The sequence below is a fragment of the Sciurus vulgaris genome, assembly GCF_902686455.1.
Source record: "Sciurus vulgaris genome assembly, chromosome: 2".
Lineage (NCBI taxonomy): Eukaryota > Metazoa > Chordata > Mammalia > Rodentia > Sciuridae > Sciurus > Sciurus vulgaris.
In genome coordinates, this window is record NC_136462.1 from 28,055,853 (window position 1) to 28,082,075 (window position 26,223).

The following is a 26,223-nucleotide window of genomic DNA, read 5'->3' on the forward strand; positions in this document are numbered from 1 at the left end:
AGTTCCAAAGGTCCTGTAGTCTTCCTTTGAGGGAACTGACCAACTATTCTTGGGCTACAGAAACCCATTTATTGAAAAGGACTGATAATGTCCTAATGACACCTTTGTGTCATCCCTACTTCCTGAAGAACGATAGCAGATCCCACTCCTTAAAGAGCACACAGATAAATCCAGATTGGTTCAAGTTAATTCCAAGTTAGCAAGGTAGCCCTGGGGTGATCCGTTGTAAGCAAAGTCCCACCAGCGCCAAGGTGGGACCGTGATAGGAAGCAGGCAAGGCTCCTCGACGGGAAGCACTTCTTGAGGTCACTCAGCAATTATTCTCAGCTGCTCTGGGTCCAAGATTCCCCCGATGGCACTAGACTTCTTACAAAAGTCAAGCTTTCCTCAGTGCCGCCTGCATAATGGCGCTCCTCTAGACCCAGAGATTATTTCTCAAGTTGCCCTGGGACAGGGCTCACTTAATCCAAAGGGAGGAAAGATATTTTTCAGGTGATATTTATATAACTCCCAGGGCATGGCTTAAATCTCAGCCTGAATCTCTAGGATGACAATCTGGGAAAGCCACCCAGATCCCTTTCTTCACTCAGATATGACTCAAGAACCTGGAGGACTCAATCCCAAAGGGCTCCGCACCTGCCAGGTAGCGCAGTGGCCAAGAGCAAAGGCTCTAGGCTCCCAGGGTCCAAGCCCTGGCTGGCTGTTCCTTTGCAACTGTTACCTATTGCTTTGTAACAAATGATCCCAAACTTAGCAGCTTAAAATAACACACTCCTGACTCACCTTTCTGTGGGTCCAGGAATCTAGGATGGACTGAGTCCTCTGCCTCAGCATCTTTCACCAGATGACAGTCAGGGTATTTATAGGGACACCTGACTCACTCGAACTTCCAGACTCATTCATGTGTTGGGGAAAGACTTGCTTCCAAACTCCATTGCCTGTCGGCAGGATTCAAGTCCTCCTGGTTGCTGAGCAAAGTCTGCCTGCGGTTCCTTGAGGCCTCTGCCGAGGACAGCTCCTAAGATGGAGGCCCCCTTCACCAGAGCAGCAGCCCGAGAAGAGTGGGGAGGAAGTGTGAGCCTTTTGTAACCTAATCTCTGAAGTGGCCCCTCATCCCTTTGGTCTCATGCTAGTCACCAGGCCAGTCCACACGCAAGGGGAGGGAATGACACTCGGGGTGAATAGCAGGGTGGCTAGAGGCTGCCTCCCGCCGCAGCCAAGGGGCTTCAAAGGGTATCTCGCCTCTCGGTGCCTCCCTTCCCATCTTTAAGATGGAGACGCTAATAGTTAGTAATATTTCGTCTCTAGGAATATTGGGTGAATTATGTACATCAAACCAAGTAAAGAATTTAAAACGTGCCTGGGAACAGTGCATGTTCAAGACGTGTGAGCAACTATAAGAATTAGGACGGGAGAAATACCAGAGAGTGGTTTTGAGGTGCCAGTCCATTAGTCTAGGGTCCTGCCTGCTCTGCTGCCGTAGAAGACAATCTAGGATCATGGAAAGGGAGGGGGAAGAGGCTGCAGTGGACAGGTCACCAAGATGCTGGGTGCCAGCATGGGAAAGGATTCTGGCCAGCTGGGCTGCTCCCAGGAACCCAGATCTCCATCTCCTAAAGAGGCCTAGGGTTCAGCTTTATCTCATCTGTAGCATCTACATACATGGAGCCTTTCCTAAGTACTTGGAATTGTACAAAGTGCCCTGCATGCACCACCCCACCTAACCCATGCCACATCCTTGTAACGCAGGTACTATCGCAACCCCCAATTTATAAGATCGTGCACATTCCAACTGGGAGGATTATAAAAGAGGGATTTACAGTGAAAGTTGAAGCACAGAGAGGTTAAGAAACTTGCCTGGGGTCATACAGCTTTGAACTTACAGAATGGGGTCTGCCTCAGAGCTCAACCTTATATCCACTGGGCTAAGAGCAGGAGCTGGGCTGAGAACTGTCTCCATTCACTCATGTTTTAGCGCCCACTCTCTGGACTCCTCTGCCTGACAAACAGGTCTGCTGGTGTCTCCAGAGCTGCACATGCTGTTGTCCCTGTCTTCACCCAATAACCCAAATGTGAGCCTTGATAGAGCCAAGGGTCCAGACCACCCCATGCCCCCTCCTTGGCTCCTCACACCAGACTGTCTGCCAGGAACCAGATGTTTGTGTCTCCCCACAGTTCACATGCTGGAACCCTAGTCCCCAGTGTAGACATGTGGCTGGGTGGTGTCTTCCGGAGGATCTGAGTGGCCAGTGTGGCCCTCGTGAGGGGGTTAGAAGTTCTTCTTCTCACCCTCAGAATAGGCCTGGCACTCTCCCTCCCTCCCTCCTGCTTGCTCTCACCCCGCATGTGAAAAGGCACGGAAGTGCAGCCCCCTGTAAGTCCGGAAGAAGGCCCCCCGCAAGAGCCCCGCCTGCTGTGCCCACAGTCAGGTCTGGTGTGATCCCAGCACTCCGGAGGCCGGGGCAGGAGGATTGCAAGTTCAAGACCAGTCTGGGTGACTTAGAGGACCCAATCGAAGAAAAAACAGAAAGAAAGAAAAAAGTGATATCACATCCAGTCCCCGGAGTTGTGAGAAATAATGGTGTCTGAGCTCCCGGCCTGTGGTATTTGTTTTGAGGCTTGTGTGTGTGTGTGTGTGTGTGTGTGTGTGTGTGTGTCTGTGTCTGTGTGTGTATGTGCGTGTATGTGTGTATGTATGTGTGTATGTGTGTTGTGTTGTATGTGTGTATGTGTGTGTATGTGGGTATGTGTATGTGGGTGTTTGTTGTGTGTATGTATGTGAGTATGTATGTGTGTATGTGTGTGTGTTGTATGTGTGTATGTGTGTGTATGTGGGTGTGTGCATGTGGGTGTGTGTTGTGTGTATGTATGTGTGTATGTGTGTATGTATGTGTGTGTATGTGTGTATGTTGTGTGTATGTGTGTGTGTATGTGTGTATGTGTGTGTGTGTATGTGTGTGAGTGTGTGTGCACATGTGTGTGTGTGAGTGTGTGTGCGCGTGTGTGTGTGTACAGGGGGTTGAACCCAGGGATGCTCCACCCCTGAGCTACATCCCCTGTCATCTTTACTATTTATTCTGAGACAGGATCCCACTAAGTTGCTGAGGCTGGCCTTGAACTTGTGATCCTCCTGCCTCTGCCTCCAGAGTCTCTGGGATGACAGCCTGTGGGATTTGCTGTGACAGCAGAGCTGAGTGAAACCAGGTCTTAGTAACAATCTCGACACCCTCATCGAGTCCTAGCCTGCTCTCTCACGGTTGTCACCATCTCACCCCACGCTCTTTCCAAAGTCGCCTTTCTCCTCCGTCTTCCTGCGAGGCCTCTTCCCTAGGCTGGTTCCTCCCCGTGGATGGGGGAGCTGCCTCACGGTCCCGATCCTGCCGCACCACCCAGGGCCCCTCCTGCCGGGCGCCACTTCTAGGTCCCACATCCTGCACTCCACGCCGCCCAGGGAGACGTCCCCAGCACTGCCAGGCCGCCCTCCCAGAGGGGACAGGCTTCTCCTCTACCTCGTCACCCGAAGGGAGAGAAGGCCAAAGGCCCAGAGGAGAGAGAGAGTGATGGCGCGGAGGCCGCGCGAGGGCGAGGGCCTGCTGCAGGGGGCTATAAATTCCCTTCTAATTCCAAATAATTCCGATTACACGGATGAGTAGTTTTCAATCAGGAAGATAATCTCAGAGATAGATGGCAGGATAATTGTTCGCAGCGCCGACGTAAATATTGTGTCGTTTCTATTAATCTCTGCGAATCGGCTGTCAGAGGTGTCACTCATTCATCACAACAAATTAAAAATAAAATTTTAAGAGAGAAAGTCATGCCTGGGGGTGGGGCGGAAGCGGCCGGTCGCTCCGGGAACTGCGAGTCAGAGGGAGAGGTGTTGCCGGCCAGATGTTGCCAGAAATAAATTTGGCTTCCGATCCAACATATTTATGTGTGAAAGCGAAAGGTAGCGAGGCCGAGGATCTCTATTAGCCTCCTGCGGGCGCGCGGGCGCGCGGGCCTTAGCCTCCTGCGGGCGCGTGCACGTGTGGGCACCTGTGTGCCGCGCACGGCGCTCACACAGCCCCGCCTGCCAGCTTCACAGGCCCAGCGGGACTGGTGGATGCCGGGCGCCCGCGCTCTGCACACCCCTGCTCTGCCGCCTAGGGGTGATGGCGGAGGGTCTGGGCGGTGAACCCCTCTTCACAGCCAAGGTCTGCACTGAGAGAAGCAGTAGCTGGACTCACAGGGACCTTCCTGAGGCTGGCTGGCAGTTCTCCGCAGTGCTGTGGCTCTGCTGGGCTCCTCAGGCCATGTCCCGGGTAAAGACTCTAAAGAGGAACCTGAGTGATAAAAATTAGAGCCCATATCTTTGCCTCTCATTTCAATTCCCAGAGGCACGAAGACTCCATGAGCAGTCACACAATTCCCAGAATCCTCCCCTCCACAGGTACCCCTCCTTGCCAACACCGTAAGATGCTACTGAAATTTTGCCACGTACAAGACATATTCTCTAGCATTACAGGGACGCTCAGCTCTATTCTTTGCGTACAGTAGGTATCCCTTATCCTTGAGGGATACAGTCAGATTCACAGCTGATGCCTGAAACCACAGAGCCCTATATAAAGAGAGAACTTCCACTTTTTCACGTAGAGGAAACACTTTCTGACTTCTCTTTGGCATAGCTGAGTGGCTAGCGTGACTACTCTTGCGCTTTGGGACCAATATTCAAATAGGGGAACCTGAACACAACTACTACAATTTCATGGCAGTCAATCTGGTAACTGAGGTGGCTACTAAATGACTAACGGGTGGGTAGCGTATACAGTGTGGACATGCTGGACAAAGGAATGAGTCACATCCCAGGCAAAAGGGAGCAGGACAGCATGAGATTACATCGTGCAACTCAGGATGTCGTGCAATTTAAGACTTACAAATTGTTCACGTCTGGAATTTTCTATTTAATATTTTTGGACTGCAGTGGACCAGGGTGAAAAGGAAAATCTCATATGTGTGTATTTATTTATAACAATCATACACCCACACATATTTTTCAAAATGGACTTGAGAATATTTACCAAATGCATAAATGTCCACGTGTCAGGTCTCTGAGAGCTAGTGCTCATTCCCAGCACAAAACCCGTTATCTGGAACGCAAAGTGCGCTCAACCGACCCATATTTGTTGCATGAGTGAGTGAATCAAAGGATGGAAATTGGGGTGAAACTAAAATGTGGACGCATAGCCAGGCATAAATTTAGAACGCTAACAGAATTCCCACACAAGTGCTTCTGATGGGCAGAACACTTGGAGTTGTTTCCTAAGGGACAAAGCAAAGCAGGAAATGTCCTTCCTCAAGAGATTCAGTGTTCCTAAGATTGTGCCCCTCAGCCCTCCAACAGAAGCACAAGTAAAATCAGAGAGGTTTCTCCTGAGCCCTCACCAAGATGGCGCCATGAAGAGGTGAGTGTCAAGCTCCTGCAGGTCTGTTCTCTTGGTGTCACCAGTTTCCTCAGAGAGACCTCCCACTCTCCACTCTGAGTGTTGGAAGTCTGGTCGCTGGAGCAAGAAGAGCCAAGTGGGGAAGGGACAGAGTGCATCACTTTTCAGTGCAGAAATTTCCTATCTTCCTCCCTCAGCCGTGTGGAGAGTGGAGAATCCAGAACCCGGCTAAGTTTCTCTAGGATGAACCTGACTCCATTTGCTGGGGTGATGGAGGGAAAATCAGTTGTCCTTTGCAGCGGGGGAGAAAGGGGTGCGGGGGTTTGTCCGGCCTTTATGCATTTGCTAATGGCTGCTTTTCCAAATTAATCCTTCCGTTAGTTCCATCTACCCTCTCATTTTCAGTGATACCTGGTGCTTCTGATGGTTCAGCCTTTCTGGGGGTCCAGAACCACACCTAACCTGCTCCCAGACTCCTCTCTCACACTCTCACACCCCTATCTGCACCCTGACTCTTGGCTTCAGGTTCTGCTTTCCTGATTTGCTAGGTCGGTTACCAGTTGTTCATTTGCTTTTCCAAATTCCATTCCAATTTTCATTTTCTTTATCCTTATAGGTCCATGCCTTTTGAAAATCCATTTACCACATTTGAGCTGGTTTGGGGGAAGGGAAGGCGATAAATGCACACATTTCCATCAGCTCTATTGAGTCTTGTGTTTCAACGGCCTTCCTATAATCAACGTGTTCATGGATTTCCTACTGCCAGTGTGGCAGAGGCAACGCCGTGGGTCCACCATCCTGTTTTCTCTTAGGCATTCAGGAGACTGTTTCCCAGACTCCCCTGTAGTTAGGTTGTGATCATGTAGCTAGATTCTCATGAATTCTGCTAACATAATCCCAAGTCTCTCTCAGATTTCAGGATGAAGGAAAAAATTCAGAGATAGCTGAGAAGACAGGAGTGAGCATTCTGGAACCGTAAGTCCCTTTTGGAGGCGATCTTTCTGACCCCATTGCACTATGAGCTGAACACAGAGTCAAGATTTACTGCCTTTAACCCCTGGGAGTTAAGAGTTTGTTATTGCATCACGAACTGAAATATCCTGACTAATAAACTGCTTTATTTCAGCTAAAGTCACGAATTTATTCCCAGTACAGAATTGCATAGTGCGACCACAGCCATACAGTCAGCAAGTATTGCTCTCAGGTGGCCCTGGCTGGATCCGGAGGGGCACTTTGGAATATCTAGAGGAACTACCAGTCTGTAAATGCTCCCCAGAGTCCTGCATGGGAATTACTTTTAGAAATCAAAGTGTTTATGTGTTGGCCAGATAAATCTTTGGGGTTACATTCCTTACCAAGAATTTGTAATACAGACGCTACATTCTGTTTCCATTAAGTATTGAAACATATGCTTTGAAAATGAGCCAGATGAGAAATGGAATTAACAATCTCTTATGAAATTGAAGTTGCTAACCATTTCTCTCCTTGAATAGAAGGACAGCTTTGAGGCCTCTAGAAAACAGTCCACTAAGTGTGTCCATCAAGTAGGACCAAGGTGTCCCATAAATAACGGTTCCAGAATCCCTCCAAGACTGGCACAAGAGGGGTGGAGGCCCCACGAGGAACGGTCACACTGGACGTCTGTGATTCTCTGCTCATCAGTTATCCGCTCTTCCACTGGTAAGAATTCCCAGTTTCCCATTAGGGACCGCCTCCCCTCCTTCTCTTTCTATCAGCGTGTGTTAAATAGGCCTGACCTCCACTTCCCACAGGACAAGTGACCCAGGCCTGACCAATCAGCATGCCGATTCCCTAGGCCACAGCGATTGACACAAAAGAAGCACCAGAAATCGCAGTGGCTTGGGAGGCTGAGGCAGGAGGATGGAGAGTTCAAAGCCAGCCTCAGCAACTCAGTGAGACCTTGTCTCTAAATAAAATACAAAAAAATGTTGGGATGGGGCTCAGTTGTTGGGTGCCCCTGGGTTCAACCCCTGATACCAAAAAAAAAAAAAAAAAAAAAAAAAAAAAAGACAATTTGCAGTCTGTAAAAGAAGATATACAGGTGATTAATAAATATATGAAAAAGTATTCAACATCTCTAGTAATTAGGGAATTGCAAATTAAAACAACTCTAAAGATTTCATCTTACTCCAATTAGAATGACTACTATCAAGAACACAAACAATAATAGGTGTTGGTGAGGATGTGGGGAAAAGGCACACTTTTGCATTGCTGGTGGAGTTGCAAATTGGTGCAGCCACTCTGGAAAGCAGTGTGGAGATTCCTCAGAAAACTTGGAATGGACCCACCTTTTCACCCAGTTATCCCACTCCTTGGTTTATACCCAAAGGACTTAAAATTAGTATACTACAATGACGCACATCAATGTTTATAGTAGCTCAATTCACAATAGCTAAATTGTGGAGTCAACCTAGATGCCCCTCAACAGATGAATGGATAAAGAAATTGTGGTATATATACACAATGGAATATTATTTAGCCATAAAGATGAAGAATATTATGGCATTTGCAGATAAATGAATGGAATTGGAGAATATCATGCCAAGTGAAATAAGCCAATCCCAAAAAACCAGAGGCTGAATGTTTTCCCTGATAAGTGAATGATGATATATAATGGGGGTCGGGGGTAGGGGGTGAGAGAAGAATGGAGGAACTTTACGTAGAGGAAAATGAGAGGGGGAGGGGGCGGGTCTATGAAAGATGGTGGACTGAGACAGCCATCATTACCCTATGTACATGTATGATTACACGGATTGTGTGAATCCACATCATGCACAACCATAGAAATAAAAAGTCGAGCCCTATTTGTGTACAATGAATCAAAATGCAGTCTGTAAACGTAAAAAAATAATTAAAAAAAAAGATCAGGGATGGAGCCACCATATGACACAGCTGTCCCACTCCTTGGTATTTACCTAAAAGACCTAAAATCAGCGAGCTACAGGGATACAGGAAAAAAGACGTGGAATAGCTAAGTACTCAATGAAAATAAACCCTGAGGATTTGACTGAACTTTTGGGAGAGATGCATGTTTTCCCTGGTTGCTAAGCTGAGTGAACAGGAGCCTGCAGCTGCTGGAAATCCTGATGTCACCTCCAAGGGGGGAGGTCCCTGGGCATGGAGCTCATCCCCAGCGAAGCAGAACCAGAGGTACAGGGAGATCTCAGCTCCTCTTGGCTTCTCGGTACATTTCAGAGGCACCTTTGGATTCATCAACGAAAATGGAGAGCTGGAAAGGGAAGGGAGACCCTGGCGGCACCAGACTCCTCTTGGATCCCCAAGGTTTCCCTCACCTTTCCTCCAACCAGTTCGGCAACTCGTGATCTCTTGATCCGAACATTCTGGCGTTCGGAGAGAACATTCAGGAATGTATTATGGAGACAAGCCATTAAAAACATCCACCAGGAACCAAGAGAGAAGGCAAGGTCTCAAAAGCCCTCAAACCCTGAACTGCCATTTCATTGCTACCCAAGATTCTTGTTCTCTCTCTCTCCCTCTCAATCATTTCCTTCTCCTCCTCCCCCTCCTCCTCTTCTCTTCCCCCTCCTCCTCCTCCTCTTCCCCATCCTCCCCTTCTCTTCCCCCTCCTCCTCCCTCTCTTCCTCCCCCCCCCTCCTTCTTTTTAAAATCAGGAGTAGGGAAAACAACTGTCCCCTGCTATCATTCACATTGACTGAGTGCTCATTATGAATCAGGCCCTAATTCTCACAATGAGTTTATGAAGTAGTTATTTATATCCCCATTTTACAGATGAAGAGAAGACTCAGTAGTTAAGTAACTTTCCAAAGGTCTACAGCTTGTAAGTAGAATAGTTAGGATTCTTATAACAGATTTATTGGGGTGTAATTCACCTACCATTTTAAGCATACAATCCAATGATTGACCATCAGTCAGTTCTAGAGCATTTCCTTCCCCTTCAGAGGGCCACCCTGTGGTCACTCTCCCTGTCCTTCTTCTCCAGCCCCAGGCAGCCACTCTCTGTGCTGTGGATTTGCCTTTCCTGAACCTTTCACGTAAATGAATCATACAATATATGATCTTATGCATCTGGCTGCCTTCTCTTAGCACGGGTTTCTGTGTCTGTCTATGGTGTGGCACGTACTGGCAATTCATTCTTATTTGAACGTAGTCCACTGTACGGACATCCCATGTTTTATTCATCCATTCATCAGCTGGACACTTGGATTGTTTCCGCTCTTTAGTTGTTATGAATAATGCTGCTACAAACCTCAGCACACATGTCCTAACGGGGCGATGTCTTCCTCTCTCTTGAGTACACCTCCAGGGTGGAGCTGCTGGATCATAGTTAGGATTTGACTACCTGACCCCAAAGCCTGTGTCCTCCTGCCTTATGTTACTGCCCTCCTCAACCTGAGCAGTGGTTCAAGCCTCAGCCAGGACATTCCCTACCACTCATCCCTACCTAGGGACACATTATGGCTTCTCCGGGGTGAAACATGGGTGATCGAGGGGGACGAACACCCTCCTCAAGGTCACAGGGGGAGAGCAGAGGGGCTGCGGTGGGGGCGGGGGCTGCGGCCCCAGCTCCCTGCGTCAGCCACTGTGCTCCGGGCGGTTTCAGCACAGGCGCCATCGTCCTCTGGCCACGCCCGGCCTGCGCTGGTCGTCAGGAGTGAGGACTGGGTCCTCTCACCACCTCACTTCCTCCCTGCCCTCCAAATGGAACGACACTTTGAGGCTGGCTAAAAATTTTGGCAGGCGGGAGCAGGAAACAGAGGACTGACAGACACCTGCTGTCAAGGGCTGTCAACACAGCGACCCTTCCTGGGGTCAGGTTCGCGACCAGCGCTGCTGCTTTCTCCAGTGTGGCCGGCTCTCAATGGGGCCTTTGACAAGCAGCCTGGCGTGTGTCAGCGTGGTGTCCGCCTGCAGGGAGGACCTGGGGTGTAAGCTCGGGCAGGGAACAGCTTGGGTGGTGGGCAGGTCGGGAGGGAGCCAGCGAAGAGGACCCTAAGCCTCTGCAGGAGAAGGTCTGCCTCTGCTGGCCCCCTCGGCAGGACCCTGCCCCGCCTGCCACAGGGTACGGCAGGTGCCTGGCAAATGCACGAGGGCGAAAGTGGCGAGGAATAACCATCACGTGGCTAGCTCAGCCACCCTGGCGTGCTGGCCTCAGGGAGGGTGTTTCTGCAGAGCACAGAAGCCCGGGTGGAAGGATTGGCTCCTTCTGCCGCCACAACCCGGGGCCGAAGCAAGACCTCGGCCTGCCGCAGGCCTGACATCCAAGGCCGTGGCTGTTCCGCCACTCTGCACAGAGACGGGCCAGGTGGCTGGAGGACCCCAGGGCTCCCTCACCCATCACCCTCTGCACCTTGTGTTCCTCCCGAACAGCTCAGCTGCAGCACCTGGGCAGGAGCAGCCACCCGTGTGGGGAGGAGGCGCCACGTCCCTCCCGTGAATCACAGGCACACGGCCGCTCTGAGCCTCCCGTGGGAACCCGATGCCCCCTCCACCGGTGGTCGAGAGGGGGCCGTGTGGACCCAGCGCTCGCCCCGCCTCTGCCTCCGAAGCCGACCCTCTCTCCAGGAGGGAAGCCACACGCTCCCTCGCCCTGTCCTCAGCCTTGCCACCTGGCCGCAGGCTCACACCACGAGGGCGCACCACACACGCTGCTCCAACTCTGTCCTGTGGCTTCGCTCACCCGGGGCTTCTTTCTTTCTGGAGCTCCACTCCTTCCCCATGACCAGTGCCAAGGGCCCAGGCAGCTTCCAGCAGCACTGCCTGCAACCCCTAGATGCTGAGGCCGTAAAGCCACGCGTCCGCCCTCCCCAAGAGCACCCTCCAGCATGCATCCCGCCACCACCATCGCTATCCCGTCTCTTCCAGGCACTCACTCTGCTATGCTCACAGTCACTCTGTGAGGAGTAAATCTTGAAGTCAGCAGGCAGCTCTCTCAGAACTCGAACGCCTTCTCTTGAGGTGATTTTGCATTTAAAACATCAGCCACGTGGGCTGGGGATATAGCTCAGTTGGTAGAGTGCTTGCCTTGTAAGCACAAGGCCCTGGATTCAATCCCCAGCACCGCAACATCAGCCACAGCAGTGAACGAGTGCTTCTGCCCCCCTCAGAGGGGAAAGCAAGGCTGGGGCCTGTGCCCTGCTCTGTCTGAGCGTCTTTGTCCTCCATCAACTTGAGAGGGGACTTGGCTTAAAGGGCTCCTGCATTTTCGTGGCTCAATTTACAAAGCAATGAGCTCTCCTGGCAAGAAGGTAGGCCTTCTCCCATCCTCAAACTGATCTTAAGGGCCAGCCTGGGCAACATAGCAAGAACCTGTCTCAAAACAAAACGAAATAAGAAGCTGATCTGAGTAGTGGATTCATCACTTTGTTAACTCTCCAGCATATCATCCCTTCTCGTTCCATCTCAATGTGGGAAATCCCACTGGGTGCCTCCTTGGGGATAGGAGGTACTGCCCATCATCAAGGGGAACCCCCCGTGGGTGACTTCTTGGAGAAAGAACGACTACCTACTGTTAAGGAGGCTTAAGAGGCCATATCTGGTTCTTCCAGTTGGTCCCTAACAGTGGGGAAGAACAATACTCTGAATTGACCAATCCCTCTTTCCCTGGGTAGTGAGACAAGGATGTGGGACCGTTGGAGGACATGTTGAGCTCACCAACCCCTGCAGGGCACTGACCAGCAAGTTCCAGCTAATCTAACCTCAGAAGACTCCACCCACACTCCTTGGTTCCAGACAGTCCCAAGCCTGGCCCTCCTGCCTCCTAACAAGTTTGTAAGCCCTTGCTCTCTCCAGAAAAATCTCCTTTTTCCATAAGAAACTCCAAGCCAATTTCTGTTGCCTGCAACCAAAATTCTTCCTGATGTAATTTGCATTAAAATAGCTGCCATTTATGGAGTGGTATACTTTCCAAATGTGAGCGACTGTACATCTCTGGTATGACTCTCACTGTCTTCTACAACCCCTGGGTGTAAGAAAAAGCTTCCCTTTCTGGCAGACCGATGACAAAGGATGGCCCTTTCTCCTGGCAGACACAGCCCCACGTGGAGACAGGACTCAGCAAGGCAATGGTACAGGGGCAGGACCTGGGAACTCTGAGCACTAGCAATCTGCACAGTGGCATCTGGCGGCTCCCATGTGTGAGGGCTGTTGACCATGCGTGGAAGGCAAAGCTCAGAGGTGTTAAGTAACTTGCTCAGTTCACTTAGGAAGCAGCAGAGCCAGGACAAGACCACATCCACCTGCTTCCCTCCTTCCTGCAGCAAGAGGAAAGAGAGAGGCGTGCTGCTGAGTTAGAGAACCAAGAGTGAGCCAGGAAAGGAAGCTAAGTGCAGGGGAAGGTAGGGTGGGAGCAGCCCTGACCGTCACCGGCACCCCGCCTAACTCACCAATGTTGACCAGTGTTTGTTCAGCGCCAGAATCAGGGGTTCATCATAGGACAGCAAGGCTCCATCTTGCTGCAGGAACTACGCCTTGGTGACCTAGCACACCTAGGTATTTACCCAAGAAAAATGAGAACACGTGTCTACAAAAGACTTTGCACAAATGTTCACAGCAGCTCCAAACCTGAAATGATCCAAATGTCCAGCAACTAAAACTGGATAAGCCAACTGTGGTATATCCATACAGCGGCACTGTATTCAGTAAGAAGAGGGAAAACCACGGATACGCGCAGCAAATTGAACGAGTCTCATGACATTAGGTAAATGGCGAAACCAGGCCTTCCCCCAATAAATAGTGTATGATTCCATTTATATGAACTTCAAGACCAGGCCAAAGTCACCCATAGAGATAAAAGTCAGAATAGTGGTGTCTCTGGTGGATGAGAAATGGGAGCGACTAGAAAGAGGAATGAGAGAAATTTCCAGAGTTTTGGAAATGGCTGATACCTTGTTGAGAGTGGCAGTTTCTTAGGTATATGCAGAGCCGTAATCCACTGAACTGAACTCATGATCTGGGCATTTACCATATAATAGTCCCTCATTATCCACAGGGGTATGTTTCAAGACCCCCGTGCCTGAAACCCCAAGTAGCACCAAATCCTACATACATTATGTTTTTCCCTAAATGAACATTCCTATGATAAACTTTCATCTCTTTACTTAAAGGAAGGACTTTATGGTTTCTCTTTGGCATATCTAAATTGCCAGCATCACTACTCTCCCATTTTGGAGCTATCCTCAGTAAATTAAGGGCTCCCTGAACACAAGCAGGAGAAAGACGATCTGATCAACAAGATGGCTACCCGTGAGTAATGAGCGGGTAGCATATACAGCATAGATACACTGAACAAATGTATGATTCAGGCCCCTGGTGGGACAGAGCAGAACCAGTGTAGACAGTTTATCGTGCTACTCAGAACACGGTACAATTTAAAACTTAGAAATTTGCTGGGGCTGCAGCTTGGTGGTAGAGCACTGGTCTAGCATGCACAAGGCCCTGGGTTCAATCTCCAGCAACACACACACGTATACACACAGACATGTACACACAACCTTAAAAAGTGTTTATTCCTGAAATTTTCCTCCTAATATTTTCATATCACAGTTGACCATGGGTAACTGAAATCAAGGAAAGTGAAATCACTCTATATAATTATTACTGATTTTTTAAAAATGTCAGTTAAAAAGAAAAAAGAATAAAGACTGGAAGTTGATCTTTGAGGCTTAGAACACCACCTTGTCTCTCCTCCTCCCACAGATATGGCCACCCTACAGATGACACCTTTCACTTCCCAGACCTGCTCCTTGTCCTTTGGCAAGTTCATTTGTCCTCAGCCTCAGGGCTGATGGCCCCTTTTGTGCCTCTTCTGGCTTCGAGCTGGGAGGAAAAGGGCTGAAGAAACCGCTCTGCCTCCCAAAGAATTCCTGGGCTCTGGTTACCACTGTTCTGTGCAAGTCACCCACCCATCAGGACTCTAACGCTGACAGATGCATCCCCCACTCGCTGCCAGGGTGAAATGGGTAGCCCAGGTCTTCTGGTCCACAGCATCCCTCTGAGAAAAAGAAAGACCCATTTGTCTCAGCCTAAACTGAAGGAGGCAGCTGAAATTCCACCTGCCTGCAGAGAAGCACTCCACGCAGCACTTGGAAGTTAAGGGTGCAGGAGGGGAACTTTCCTGAGAGGTCTTGAGGGTGAGGGAAAGAACACAAGCTTTGAAACAGAGACCTGGGTTTGGATCCCAGCTGTGTTACTGGACCAGCTAAGGTGGAAGGAGGGAATGAGAAGTACCCAGAGCAAGAATGGGAAGAGAGTACCCAGAGCAAGTGCTGAAAGTCCCTAGCCTTGTCCCCGAACCTCTGAGTTAACCACAGGGTTCACAAGGATCCTTGCAAACTGAGAGCCACACTTCCCTAGTAAAGTCCTCTGTAGAATGACACGGACGTGCGTTCAGGTTACCTTTGCATGCAGGACCAAGAGGCAAAGTGCTCATCTTTCTTTGCATGTCGGGCTACATGTCAGTTCCTTCTCAGACCCTTCGGGAACCAAGCCCCCTTCACATCTTCACTCTCGAGCACACTTATGCCAGATGATCATTGTGTGTTCACTTGGGGCCATTTATTTCCTGTCTCCCTCTCGCCCACGAAGGCAGGGGATCTGCCCTCTTCTCCCACTGTTTCCAGGAAGCACACAGTGCAGTGCAGAGCACAGAGTGACCCTTCAGTAAATTCACATTCTTTTTTTTTTTTTTTTGCAGTGCTGGGGATTGAACCCAGGGCATGGTACTTGTGAGGCAGGCACTCTACCAACTGAGCTATACCTCCAGCCCTAAATTCACATTCTTCATAAACATGAACTTGAAGCTTCTTTCCCCCACTATCGGGGCATCCTCCGATTCCAGAAGCTGGAACATGAGGCATCCTGGTAGGTCGCTTTATGTTGTTAAAGATGTGAAACATTTTTGCACAAAGACACATTCATAGAGATTATCATTAAGAGTGGTAGGGATGTAGCTCAGTGGTACAGCCTGCCTAGAGAAAAAAAAAATTAAAGTGAAACCCACACAACTTTATTCCTGGTTGGGATCCAGCAATAAACTAATATCTGGCAAAAGCATTATTTTTCATTCAAATAACCTGTTTCTATAAGTGGTACTTGCCTATAACAGAGCAAATGTCTTTTTTCTTTTGAAAACTCAATAATTCCTGATATCTTTAATGGAGATTAAATTGAATTAATACTATCAGCTTTATTTTTCATGCAGTCCACATTTTCAACATTTATTTTGAAGTGGTTGAAAGTCTGCAAAATTCAGGACTTTGAAATGGTCTGGGTTTTCTGGGTTAACTTCCATATTAATTTAAGCTATAAACATGATTAGGAAGTAAATCTACTGCCAAATAGACACACACACATACACACACTGAAATCCAAGGCACAGTTGGGATTATAAGTGGATATGAATTTCCATGCAAAAGAAGTCCTCCATTATTATGGGGAGTTATAAAATCACCCCATTTTTATTAGTTAAATTTTTATGGAGTTCAACATTTGAATTTCATACACCCTATTAATCAGCAACTTCCCTTTCTTAAAATCATCCCTAAAGACTCACTTGTTTTGAGAAGTTTATTCTAAGCTTTTCTCAAGGAAAGCAAATTTTGATGGAACTCTTGACCTGCCTGGCCCATGAACTCAGTCCCAGGACACCGTGACTCTGGTCAAGCACAGGGAACATCTTGAAAAAGGAGAGCATTTACCTCTGCTCGCCTGGGTCATTGTTCTGGGTTGGGCAGCCCCTACCCAGCTGTGCTTCAGTAATGCCTCAGTCATTTCTATTTATGCCTGACTTTTATTTACAGCCATATGCCATGCATAAGGCATTGTGCTGAGATCTTTGATCTTAGCTCTGTGATGTCAATCTCTTTTTTATCCCCCTTCTACACATAAAGGAACTGAAGCTCAGAGAAGTTAAAAACCTGTCCAAGGTCACACAGCACCTAAGTAGCAGTGCCAGGTAGACCACTGCTCGGTCTCCCTCAATCACTCTACTCTGTGGCAATAAGCTGAGCGGTCTCAGAATTTAATGCTCCAGTGTTTGGAAGTCTAAAAAGGTGTCTGCAAATAAGAGGAGCAAAGAGAAAGATCTGAAGGAGCCAGGCAGATCTGCCCTCACTTACGCAGCAAAACTCAAGTCCCGGGGTAGAGAAATGAGAGCGAGCAGGAGAGTCCCCAAGCGAGCCACACACGGCCTCAGGCAAAGCCTGAGACGTGAGCTGCACCTGCTATTTTGACTGAACCGCTAACTGCATGTCCTTCCCCGGGTCCTCCTCCCCACCCCCTTCACTGACTGCCTGGGAATCCCTTATTGACACTTTCTCTTCTCAGCCCTTTCCCATCTCTGGATCTGAGGGTTAGTGCACTTGGCAGCACGTCCAAAGTTCAACCAACTGTAATCTGCCGCTCGCCTCCACAGTTAACTGAATGCTGAGATTTCTCACAGTCGTGTCAATTGTGAGGATGTGAGCAGCTAACTCCCTTCCCAGAAGCTGAGATAGTGGAGTAGAGGAAAGGATGTGGGTTTTGGAGTCAGATCAGGATTTAAATCGAGATCTTACTTAATCAGCTATTTGACTTGTGGATTCTCCTTGAGCTGAGTCTCCTTTGCTTTACTGTGAAAATGAGAATACTAAAATCTGCTTCATGGGGTCATCGTGTAGATCAGCACACGACAAATGGGAAAGACGGGGGATGCAGAGTTCTCCTTTCCCTTGCTCTTCATCCTGTTCCTCTTCTCCTCTTCTGTGGGCAATCACTGCCTTCTCCTCAGTCCATGTGTTTTTTGGATCACTCTACCTTTTGTTTGGCCTAAGTCAAATCAGCCAATTAGATTAACAGTGATTGGCTAAATGATGAGCACATGACCGAGTCTGAGCCAATGAGAATTGGACCCTGGTACCATCGGGCCATTCTGTTCCTGAAATTGCTTAGTGGGTAGATGCAAGTTGAGCGCTATGACAGCCATCTTGCCACAACCAAAGGGGAGTTTCCGGCAGAACATAGAAGCAAATAGAGAGGACAGAGGGAGAGAGAGAGCAGGCTCTAGATAACTTGGGATTCCTAGATACAGCTGTAACAGTTTGATCAACTCTGACTTTTTCAGAAGCTGGAAACAACGAATTCTTCACCTTTTCCTCTGTGGCAACCACTTGGGGCTGAAATATGTTCCCCCACTTCAATTCACAAGAAAGTCCTACCTCTCAGAATGCAAAGTATTTGGATATAAGGCCTTTAAAGAGGATTAAGTTAATATGAGTCCAATAGGTTGGACCCAGTGTCCTTATAAGAAGAGGAAATTGGACATGGAGAGACGTTTAGCAGAAGAAAGACCAGACACAGTAAGAAGGGCTAGGTAAAAGCAAAGGAGGACTCAGAAGAAATCAAAACTGCCAACACCTTAGTCTTGGACTTTTACCCTCCAAAATTGGGAGAAAATGAATTTCCGTTGCTTATGCCACCCAAACTGTGGTATTTTGTTATGGCAGCCCTAGCCAACTAATACAGCAACCAAGAGGACCCTGATGAACGGCTTTCCTTTCTTGCCATCTGGAGGGAGAGCTGTAAATGGAAACTTTGTGGTACGGATATGAATTCACCAGAAGTTTCAGAAATGGGCAACACCAGGTGTTGTCTCACCTCTCACGGTGATCTGTCACAGATTCCCAGCTCCACTAACCCCCTGGCCCTTTGGAATATAACTGTTCAGATATGGAGATCTTACTACCTCAACAAAACACTGGGAGGTCCAAAGCCCTGTCCAAGCCCAGCCTCCATCCTGAGAAAGAGTGAAGTCATCCTCCTCCTCCTACCCCACCACAGCCTCTACAATGGTAAATCCACAGAAACCAGTTCTAGAGGCCCTTCCGCCCAACAAATATTTAATGAGCACCTATTGTGTGTAAGCATATGATAGGCACTGAGGATCCAAGGACAGAATCCAAGGTCCAGGGGGGCATGCCTCAACAGTTAAGGCGGTATGGTATTGGCACAAGATAGGCGAATGGACCAATGGAACAAAACAGAGTCCAGAAACAAACCCATTCACGTGGCTTGTTTAAGTTATGAAGGAAAAAAAAAGATACTGCAGAGCAATGGGCAGAGAGTTTGTTGACTAAATTCTCCTGGGCCGATTCAATATTGATATGGAAAATAAAAAGCCAGAAATATGACCCTTACCTCATGCCATACACAAAAACCCCTCAAATAGATTACAGATCTATGAAGAAAAGCAAAACAATAAAGCTCTTAATAATCATTTAATAAGAAATAATAAAGCTATTAACAAGAAAAGCACAGCCAGTAAAGGAAGAGATTGGTGAATTTAAACATTAAAATTAAGAATTTCACTAGAGCAAGGGGCTGGGGATGTAGCTCCATGGTAGAGCACCTGCCCAGCAGGCACGAAGCCCTAGTTTGATTCCCAGCACCGCAATAATTACACACACACACACACACACACACACACACACACACAGTGGTCCGTGGCACCACCCAGTTCACAGTCAAGTTGTGGAAACAGAAAAGTCAACGAGTGTCAACGACCCACTGAAATCAGGGCCACCGTGAGCGGGGCTGCCTGGCTTCCCATCCCAGATCTGCCGCAGCCTGGGGGTCATTGCGTACAAGTGACCACAGCGCTCTCCGGCTTCTTGTCTTATAAATGGGAATAATAGTCATTGTGATCACCTCCGGAGTCGCTGTCAGGAAGAAACGAGTGAGCAGAGATAACAGCCAGAGCGCGCTTCGGAAGCGGGGGAACGGGGTCAAGGTGTCGGCTAGCCGACGTCATTGCCACCAGCCATACTGCCTCACTACTGCCACCACTCCTGGTGCCACCTCCACTCCAACCACCAGGAGAGCTCATGGAGGGGCACGCAGCCCCACAAGGGACAGGGGAGTTCCATCTGCTTTATCTGCTCTTTACCGCTCTCCAGCCAGCTGGCCTGCCTGAGCAGCAGAAGAGGCAGCCACAGGGCTACTGTCGGGCTCTTCCTGCAGGGTCCTGAAATCAGCTCTCCACCACTCTTCCTGAGAGGCAGGCCAGGGCCACATTTGAGCCACGATTGACATTCACAGGATCTCACCATGCCAGTGCCCTGCACAGAGTAGGTGCTCAATAAATACTTATCGTGTCAAGGTAAAATAGGAGGATCAGAATAAAGGAGAACGGGAATGAGCAGAGCAAACTGGAAAGTAGGCAGGGAACCCATGTGCTACCAACAAAGATAAAGAGAAATGGCCTGTCCTTTGGCCTCCTTTTCTTTCCTTGTGGCCAGGACCTTGGTTCTTCCCTGTTCCTCGTCCTGCTCAAACCTGCTGCTCCCCAGCCCCTGAGGTCACGTTGTGATTCACTAAGCCACCTACTGCTCACATGGCAATGTGAGGGAGCCGCTATTTATCTTTGTTACTGCTGCAAGTGTCCAAGAAAAAACAGCTTCGAAGATCACGTCTGTTGGGATAACCTATTGATTTGTGTCACGGTTCTCCCAATCCCCATTTTATTGTTGTTCAAGACAGGGTCAGAGTAGGTCAAAAATAACTCTTTCCAATGGAGGCAACAGACTGAGGAATTCTAACAGGAATTCTAAATTCTCTAAAAGGTGTGGGCTGGGGAAGGAATGGAAGACCAAGGCGTCCCAGTGCCAAATCAGAGGCTGTGGGCAGGAAGGGTCAGAATGAAATCTGCAATTTCAAGCTTAAGGAGAAAAGAAAAAAATTAACTAGGGAGCTAGAACAGATTACAATGTAGCATCAACAGCCAGTCCAAACTTCTAGAAGGTTTTTAAAAATCAGTTTTTCATACTGACCAAATCAGTTGACTGAACACGGTCTATTAGCTAACTAGTCTATGATCATTGAAAGAGTCAGCACTTCACATTTGTGAATGTCAAATCATTTGCCAGATATTTCATTGATAGCAAGGTTTGACAGATTGTGACCAAATTTAACCACTGGTTTTTTAGAAAAATTTTCTTTGTTCTTTTTAGTTATACGTGACAGTAGAATGCATTTTGACATATTATACAGACATGGAGTGTAACCATTTTTGTGGTTGTACACGATGTGGAGTTACACTGGTCATGAATTCATATAAGAACCTAGGAAAGTGATGTCCCATTCATTCTACTGTCTTGCCCATTCACATTCCCCACCCTCCCAACACACACCCTGGTTGTTCTTAAAAATAAAGTTTTGTTGGATCACAGTGATGTCCACTTATTTATGTGTTTGTCTCTGCCTGTTTTACTATGAGGGTAGAGTTGGTGAATGATAATGCAGATCATTGGGCCTACAAAGATATCCTATCTGGCCTGTTACAGAAAATGTTTGCAAACCCATGAGCTATAGGATCTCATGTCCCCATTTTATGTAAGGAAGACTTAATGTGTACGGATTAATCATTCGTTCAGCGTCAGATTTAAAGATGGTGCTGGATTTGAATACAGGTCTGCATAATGCAAAAAATTTTTCCTGAGATGTGTGTTATTTTCCAAAGAAGATACTATGATCATTCCTAATAACATCATCTACACAAGTCAAACATCTCCACAGAGCATATCTCTATATACAAGTCAAATTTGGTTCAAGGACTGTTCAAATCCCACTGTTTCCCTAAAACATCATTCAGCGGAGCTGTTTTCAAGGTTAAGATTACCATCCTCGATTTAGAAATCCTTTGGTTCTACTGCGATTTCAGGGTGACGGCTTTTGTTGTAGAGTCAGCTCACAATTCCTTTCGTCTTGACAGCATATAATTCCTCCTTCATCTTAACCAACCCTGACCAACTGGATGGGGACAATACGATTCCTCTCTAATAGGAGGTAAAGTAGAGACATGAAAACTCAAAGTCAAGTGCCATGGTTTGGATGTGTGCCCCAGACTTCATGTGCTGGAAACTTAATCCCCATACACATATGTCAATGATCATCTAGACGTGGGGGTCTGTGGAAAAATATTAGAATTAGAGAAGGTGATCAGGGTGGGGTCTCCATGATGGAACTGGTAACTGGTGGCTCTATAAGAAGAGGAAGAGAGACCTGAGTTGAAACCTGCTAGCTCTGTCTCACCACAGGATGCCCTCCGCCATGTTACACTGTACCATGAAGTCCTCACCAGGTGCTATAGGTGCTGACACCATGCTCCCAAGCACCAGAGTCATTATCTAAATAAACCTCTATTTGCTGACTCCTTGGTCTGAAGTATTTTTTATAGCAACAGAAAACAGATAAGATGCCAAGGAATAACCTATTGTGATTTGGGGATGAAGCCCAAGCATTATCTTCTTTCATTTTCACTTCCTTCCCTGGAGATGGTTGCTCCCTAAGACACTGGGCATGTCTGCCACACATTCAGGTTGAGGGACGTGGGAGATTATAGAAGTATTCAGAATGCAATACTTTCCAAAGAATCTCTGATTCTTTCTATAGTTCAGGGGAAACACTCTCTGAGGTCAGAATAAAAGAGGAAATAGACTCTTGATTTCAGGAGAAAATAGTGCTTAGGTGGGAGGAAGGAGGCCAATGCAGAAGGACTCACAAAGGACAGAAAACTACACCAGCGTCTTGAGAGAGCTCGTTTAAGGAGAGTTAGAGGGACAGTGCCTAGAAATGCAATTTTTGAATAGCTACTGGTTCCTAATGACCAATGTAAGACCCTGTACCCAGGTGTTTGAAGCTCTGTGACTTCAGAACTATGGTGTACCTTGTTGTGAGTAGCCTGACGGCAGTGTGGTCATAGAGCTTGGAAAGAGTGGGGCCTGGAAATTACTGAAGGCAGAGGAAAAGAGCGCCATGAAGATATTTCACTGGATAACAAGGAATAAAAGCTACAAAAACAAATGGCGGCCATCTCCCCAACACCACCAATCCTGATTCTAAAGCAGAAGAGCTTCAGGAATGTGACCCTACAGAGTCAACCTGGGGACTCCAAGACACACCAGCCTTCCTTGTCTTTGGAGGGGGACGTCCCATGTTAAACCAACTCTCTTTCCATTGACCAAACCTTCTGGCTCTCTTTTCCCCACTTGGTCCAGTCTCTTGGATGATGCTGGAACTGGGCATTCCTTTCCATCTCCTCGCAAACTTGAGGGCATGGACGTGTGATCCTGTGGACACCTCACTTCTTCACACAGCTGCCGTCCAGAGGGTCGCTTGCTGGAGAGCAGGCCTGGCTTCAGGTCCACCTCTGCTTCTGTCAAGATCCCAGAGCAAGTTTAGTTATAGTAATGGAAACTCAGGAAAGCGCAGGCGTGGACAGAGCCCTGAACCTGATCAACACACAGGGAGAGACGAAGAGATAGAAGAGTGAGACCACCACCGGGGGAAAAAACATCTCAAATCATCTTGTTTCTTCAAGCTCCTAACCTTACCACTGAGCGGGAAATGAGAAACATACAAAGATGGAAAAGGATAGCGTCCCTGACGCCAAACCCAGCGCTGCTACCCCTCGCCGTGGAGGCAACCCTTTCCGATGGCAGAAATTAAAGCTTGGGTGTCTTTAAAGGCTGCTGGGAGGGTGGGGCGCACCTCTGGTCCTCAGTAGAGGCACCTCAGGAGTTAACGGGGTATTTATTTACAGGTTAAAGAGGCAAGCGCCAGAGCGAACGGGTGCTGAGGATGCTGAGTGGAGCTAACAAGACGCGGTCTCCAGCGGCATTCTGGGCGATTACTCCCGAGCACCCAGCCATACCAAAATCAATAAACAATTTCAGCGCGGCCCAGGGAACTTTGCCACACTTAATAAAAGTCTCCAGCTGCAGTTATGGCTTCATTTCACCTTAACGTCTTCTTTAACTGTCCCTTCTTTTCAAGATCAATTAGAGGTACATGCAAAGAGAATAAAGAAATACGCACGTGCAGGTGCGCACACATCAACGCATACCCCATAAGCAAACAAGGTCAAAACTGGTTGTGTGGAGCTGGGGGCTCTCCCCTCCTCATTCATGATTTCCATTCTAAGATGGCCAACCGTGAATAGTCGGGGTTGGGGCAGAGGAATGGGTTTATATTGGGAAAGGAAGGGGATCAAGGTGAGGGACAGACACCATATTTCCCAAGTGCATGTAACTTATCCCACCCTTAGGAGTGTGCTCTTATTGTTTGTGCCTTCAGTTAAAGAGTTGAGAGAGACTGCCTAAGGAAGGCAGGTTGGAGAGAGAAGAGAAACTCCACAATCTGCTAGTTAAAATGGTGTGTGTTGTTGGGTTGTTTGTGTGTTTACTTGTCTCTGTCCATCTGAACATTGGTTCTGGAACAGGGACAAGTGCTTGCTTAACTGACAATTACTCAGGCCTGATTAAATATGTGACAAAACAAAAGGAAACTCTGCTTAATTTTTTCAAAATGGTCCCAGTGTGTGTTACATTCAGCACAGTAGGAAGTTCATGCTTGCACGCATGTCTCTATGTGTGCAAAGCCTTCCCGCAAGCTTTAGAAAACGACTGGCTTCTGTGAGATGAACTGCTTACCCTTTTAGGAAGTCAATAACACTAATTAATTCATCATCTTTCTTGGATTCTTGGTCACTAAAGTGCAGTTAGAAACAAATCGAAAACTCCATCTGCAAGGAGCATAAAGACCTTCTGCATAAACACTCTTTACAAAGACAAAAGGAGTCGCTGGGACGCCAGGAACGGAGCTGGTACTGAAACACTGGGTGGGTGTGGAAACGGGGCACCGACTCCCTTTTCTCCCCTTTTTTCCAGCCATAACCAATTCTAGAACAGTGAACTCCAAAGAGCAAATCAAGTGGCACCTTCCTTCAGATAGAAAAGGCCTTTTGGAGAGTGAGATCATTTTTTGTTTGTTTTGAGACACATATTCGAGCATTTTTACAGGGTACAGTGTAATAACTTGACACCTGTACTCAGTGCGTAAAGATCAGATCAGAGGTAAGCACTTCCACCTCAAACCTTCACCATCTTGATATGCTAAGGACGTTCACACTCCTTGTTTTCTAGTTATTTTGGAATATATCATAGATGATTGTAGTCAAAAGTTACTCTACCGTGTGTGGGAAACCAGAAGTAACTCTTTGGTTACTACCTTTGCTTTGGCGCTCTTATCCGGCCTCTCCGCCACCCCCGTTGCTCAATTGTTGATTTCCCCTTTCCCTAGACTGCAGAGGCTCCTGAGCCCCTGGGCAGATGGGATGTGCACATGGAGAAGAAGGGTAAGGCTTTTATGAATGCCCATGGGCCCAGAATCCTCCCTGCCCCAGGTGCGTCAGCACACCTGTGCTCAGCTCTGAGTCAAGTCTGCACCAGCTTTCCAGGGACTTGACCCCATCGTCCTGCTCTGACTCCAAACTTTCTCATTCCCACCTGCCTTCCCGGGAGACTCTTGCACCTTATCAAGTACCTTTCAATCAAGCTTTGGGAGAGCCCAGGGCCTTTGGGAGAGGAAGTTAGGGTAGTAATTATAGCAAAGTTCACACTTCCCCTGCCAGTGTAGAAACCAGTTCTGCCTCACAGTTCCATTGATCTGGGGTAGAAAGAATACCTGTGAGGTGCCTGACAATTTCTAATGTCATGACAACAGGTTGGAATGCCAAAAAATTAGAGTTTGACAGAATGGTGTTTAATAGTTTAGAGTGAAGAATAAAGACATACCAACTGCAGAAATGAAAGACTTTCTAAATTTGACCATGTTTGTTCCAAGACCACACTAGATATGTCAATAAGTCAGTCACAGAGCAGTCCCTGCATTGGGCATTTCCTCAGGTCCTGGTGGCCTTCTATGGCTTACTAGGTGTGATAGGCGCATGACACCTACTTAACACATCAGGCAGGAAGTCCTAAACCTACTGCTAGCGAACATAGAACAAGCCACAGGTACATCTACCTTTCTAAAACCCAGTCAATAAACACATTTGTAAAAATATTTCACAAAATGAAGATGGATCCACAGGATCCGGTGGAAAAACACAACTACAAAGGTGTGTGTTCGCATGTCTTCCTCATCTCTCTATCCTATTTAATATTTTCCTGGTGAGCACAGAGGGACAGGCTCATGTCTAATTCTGTCTTTTGAAATTCGGCAGGAGCTCAGGATGTGCAACTATCTTTATAAGCAAACTTCACAAGCAGAGATGCACGCGTTTAAAACATAATCAACTGGGAATCTGGTTAGAGAAATACTAATGGCCCAGGAGTAAGAAAGGCAAAGAGGAGATTAATGCAAAATCTGTGAGGAGGCTGAACATGAGAGGCGAGTGTACACCTGGGTGGCCGAAGACCTCCCTTATTTCCAGAAATACGTAAGGTTTGTACTACAATAAACCTTCAAGTGGTGATTCCAATGTATGATTCACCGAATTCACAAACAAGATCTGTTCTTTGGATGTTGTGTGATCTCTCTGTGCTTCTGTATGTCATGCAGAGCTTTGAAATATATATTTGGAACCAAGCAACATACCTAGAAACTGACTTCAGTTATAAATCAATTCCATGCTTCCTAATTTTTTAGGCAATTATATGGAAACTAAATGGATCCATGAGCCATAAAAGGTGATCAGGAGTCTTTGGGTAGTAAAGGAGACTAAAAATAAATAGACGATGTACCAGCCTGGCCCCTAGCAACCCAAACCACCTCTAACTATCCTCGCACACAGCCTGCTATGATATATATGATAATTGATCACCCCAGAGCTTCCTCTTAACCAAACACACTTGGCTGCAAATACTCCATGCCCTGAGCAGCCGTGGCCAGCACTTCGCTCTGTGACTGCTCCTTGGGGATGTAGCCTTTCAGCTCACCCCCAGAACCCCAGTCCTGCAGGAGGATTTAAACAAATCTGCATAAAGAG